The sequence below is a fragment of the Ochotona curzoniae genome, unplaced genomic scaffold (genome assembly GCF_017591425.1).
Source record: "Ochotona curzoniae isolate NIBS_2020 unplaced genomic scaffold, NIBS_Ocur_1.0 contig_1071, whole genome shotgun sequence".
NCBI lineage: Eukaryota > Metazoa > Chordata > Mammalia > Lagomorpha > Ochotonidae > Ochotona > Ochotona curzoniae.
In genome coordinates this window covers 3,811,267-3,815,270 of record NW_024464939.1, presented here as the reverse complement: position 1 = coordinate 3,815,270, position 4,004 = coordinate 3,811,267, and the positions used below count along the sequence as shown (strand labels likewise).

Below are 4,004 nucleotides of genomic sequence, written 5' to 3'. Positions count from 1 at the left end.
CTCTAAATTCTATAAAATGCTGCTTCTGTGTGGGACTGGGGTGTTGAGATAGGCTGTGCTTTCACTCGGTGGGGCAGGGACTTAGTCACCCTGGAGAGAGTTGCCCCTGACCAGTTGTTGGTGGACCTGAGCATCTTCCTGAGAAAGCCTGTAGCCTCTGTGTGCCAGGTGAGTTAGAACTGCCATGATTTTGGAGACCTGTATCACAGGTGGAACTCAGTGCGTGCACAAGCCTGCCTTCACAGCATGGCTCTGAGTTCTTGTACCGCTGTCTCCCTGAATGGGGAAGGGAGAGATTTTTAAACCTTTGAGATACAACTACTGAGACACTGCGAGGCTGCCTGATTCAGGGACTGTGCCTTTCAAGAGAGGAGAGACCTTGGGAGTTTTCCACTGAAGGGATAGAAAAGAAGTATCCTTTGAATCCAGGACAGAAAATCAGTCTGAATGGCAGTAAATGGAATGTATGGGTGAGCCCCTTGGGCATTAATCCTGAACTGTCTCACTGATATTTCCAGGGCCAACAGAAAATAGCCTTCAGCCAAGTTAGGCATTTTTCACTGGGAAAATAGGGCTATCATAAGGAGATTGGCATGGCTTGTTTGTAAAAGATTTTTAACAGTTCTTTGAATCTTTTCTTGGTCTCTCTCATCTAATTTTTTAAAACATTTTTATTTGAAAGGCAGATTTACAGAGAAAAAGACAGAAAAATCTTGGATGCACTGTTTCACCCCCCAAATGGCTGCAAAACCAGAGCTGAGTTGATCTGAAGTCAGGAGCTAGGAGCTTCTTCTGGGTCTCCCTATGTTAGCAGGGGTCCAAGCACTTGAGCCATTCTTCACCACTATCCCAGACCATAAGCAAGCAGCTAGATCAGAAGTGGATTAACCAGGACACAAGTCTGCCCCCATATGGGATTCCGCATTTGGAGGTGGAGGATTAACCAGTTGCGGCAACATGACGGCCCCGTGGGTCTCATGTTTTAGTTGACGTTGTGTTAAACTAGGGCTCTCACATCTCTCTTGAGGATAATATCTAGCAGCTGTTTTGTGTGTGTGTGTGTGTGTGTGTGTGTGTTTCTTATCCTGGGCCCTGTCTGCCAAGTCTCTGGCCTTAGACGACAGGCCCTCCTACTTGAGCACGCACTGCTTCTGTTACAAAAACACCTAGTTGTGCTTGCTTCGGCAGCACATATACTAAAATTGGAATGATACAGAGAAGATTAGCATGGCCCCTGCACAAAAACACCTAGTTTCCCTTCTGGGAAAGAGAACATTTAGTCCAGTAGAACAGGGCAGGTCATATTGGAACCCACATCAGTGTCCCTGTACAGAGAGGGGTTTGGAAATTATGGAGTTAGGGTCATTGGGGCAGAATCAATGAAATAAAGCGAAAGGACATGATGGGAATAGAGGAGCCTCTCTTGAACACGTGCCTTGAGAAATCATGTCCACATAGATTATATGTTCAAAGATGGCTGCAGGAATGCCAGTGGAGGCATGTGTTTGACTTGAGCCACCAGGTAGCTCTCATCTGAATGGGTTTGCAAGCTGGCTGCAGCTGGTTCTGTGCAGTTTATCTGGGACTCTGGACAGACAGGTCAGCTGATTTTTTTTTTTTCTTGCCCACAGCAACTATTATAGGATTGCAAGTTACAAGTTACTGAGTGACAGATAGGCAAAGAACATTATGAACTGTTGATATGTTGGCTAGCGATAGGAAGTTTGCTATTAAGCAAGGGGACAGGAATCCTTTGTTGGTCATAGTTTTATCTCTGTCTAGTGCTCACATAAGGACCTTCTGCAAGTTCAATGTCATGTTGGAAAAAAAATTTGCTTGAGTATTTAATTTGCATAAGAGGTCTTAGCATCAAAGAGGGATATGGAATTCTGACATATTTGAGAAAATTGCATTGTAGGAATTGAAGATGGGCTGCTTTGGTGTGCCCCAAGACCCCGCAGAGGACATGATAGACTGTTCAGTCTTGTAAGCATGTCTAGAGTCTACCCTGAGTAGGTGGCTCCAGTGTTCCCAGTGTGAAGGCACAGGTGCCAGGCTTTTTCACCCTGGTTCAGTGGATGATTAGAGATTCACGAGGTAGGGCCACATTTGTACCACTGGTGGGTGGAAGTCATGCAGGAGACAGTGAAGTGTGGGTGCTGGAAGGAGGATAGACGTGAAGGAGAACCTTCTGCAGTGGAGGCCTCCTGGCCCTTCCCTATCTTTTCAAGGCACTCACAACCTGTCATGGGTGGTGTCTCTTGACCCAGAAGACCTCTTCACAAAGGAGGGAGAAAAGGGGACTGCTTCTGTCATTGAAGCTGAGTGATGACCATCACAGGCGTTCTGTTCTGTCTTGGGTTTTGCAGTTTGAGTCACCTGATAGATTAGACCCATCACCTCCCGGGAATCTGGGAATTTCATTGTTATTTCTGAAGATAAACTTTGGAAGATGAAACTGTTAAAGCATTTGTGTGAACAGCTATTTACTGCAAGTAGTTGAGGACTCTGCTCGGGGGGCCTGGAGGGGAAGGTTTTGATACTGTGAAGACAGAAGGAGGGTAAAGGCATTGTTTGTTAAATTCTGAACTGCCCCTGTGAGATGCTCCTGACAATGTCATCAATACCTGGATGGTGCTTGTGATCAGCTAAGCTGATTTCACTTTGTTGGGACCCACGTCGTGGCCACAGCAGTCTGTTGGCCTGAGAGTCTTCCTCAGTGGTCCCCTTCAGAGGACCTGAAGTTCCCTTCAGAATGCCCCTGAGTTGTGAGACTGCCAAATGAATTATTCAAACTTATTCAGCAATTAAAAACATTTAGGAGGCAGCAGCTGGTGCTGTGGCACATCAGACTAGCCTGTGACATCAGCATCAAGTCCGATTGTTCCACTTCTAATCTGGTTTTCTTCTGATTTGCCTGGGAAAACAGCAAAAAGAGGGTCCCAAGTACTTGGCCTCAAGTAATGGCCACCCATCTGGAGACCTGAATGGAGAGCCTTACTGCTGACTTTGGCCATTTCGGAGTGGCCGTTGTGGCCACCTGGGAGTGAAGCCCCAGTGGAAGGTTGTCTTTCTTCCTCTCTGTCTCCCTCTATCTCTGTAACTCAGCCTTTCAAATAAATAAATCTTTTTTTAAAAATTGGGCCAGGTATGATTACTTAGTAATTATATCCTCTCTCTCTCTCTCTCTTTTTTTTTTTTTTTTTGGTTCAGTCCCTGATTGGTCTTTTTTTTTTATTTCATTGCATTATGTGACACTGTTTTTTAGGCACTGGATTCGTCCTCCCCCTCCCCTCCCCTCCCCTCCCCTCCCCTCCCCTTCCCCTCCTCTGCCCTTCCCTCCCCTCTCCCTCCCCTCCTCTCTCCCTTTCCTCCCCCTCCCCTCCCCTTCCCCTCCCTCCCCTCCCCTCCCCTTCCCCTCCTTTGCCCTTCCCTCCCCTCTCCCTTCCCTCCCCCTCCCCTCCCCTTCCCCTCCCCTCCCCCTCCCCTCCCCTTCCCCTCCCCTCTCCCTCCCCTCCCCTCCCCTTCCCTCCCCTCTCCCTCCACTCCCCTCTCCCTTTCCTCCCCCTCCCCTCCCCTTCCCCTCCCTCCCCTCCCCTTCCCCTTCTTTGCCCTTCCCTCCCCTCTCCCTTCCCTCCCCCTCCCCTCCCCTTCCCCTCCCCTCCCCTCCCCTCCCCCTCTCCCTTCCCTCCCCCTCCCCTCCCCTTCCCCTCCCCTCTCCCTCCCCTCCCCTCCCCTTCCCCTCCTTTGCCCTTCCCTCCCCCTCCCCTCCCCTTCCCCCTCCCCTCCCCTTCCCCTTCCCTCCCCTCCCCTCCCCTCCCCTTCCCCTCCTTTGCCCTTCCCTCCCCTCTCCCTTCCCTCCCCCTCCCCTCCCCTTCCCCTTCCCCTCCCCTTCCCTCCCCTTCCCTCCCCTCCCCTCCCCTCCCTTCCCCCTCCCCTTCCCCTTCCCCTCCCTTCCCTCCCCCTCCCCTCCCCTTCCCCTCCTTTGCCCTTCCCTCCCCTCT

The 4,004-nt window shown here is 50.4% G+C and overlaps 1 non-coding gene across 1 annotated transcript; it reads left to right on the top strand.

Annotated features, from left to right (window-relative positions):
• Nucleotides 1–1,172: 1,172 nt before the first annotated feature.
• Nucleotides 1,173–1,280, top strand: LOC121166773. The gene has a single exon (XR_005885476.1). It is a non-coding gene; the product is annotated as a U6 spliceosomal RNA (small nuclear RNA).
• Nucleotides 1,281–4,004: the final 2,724 nt, after the last annotated feature.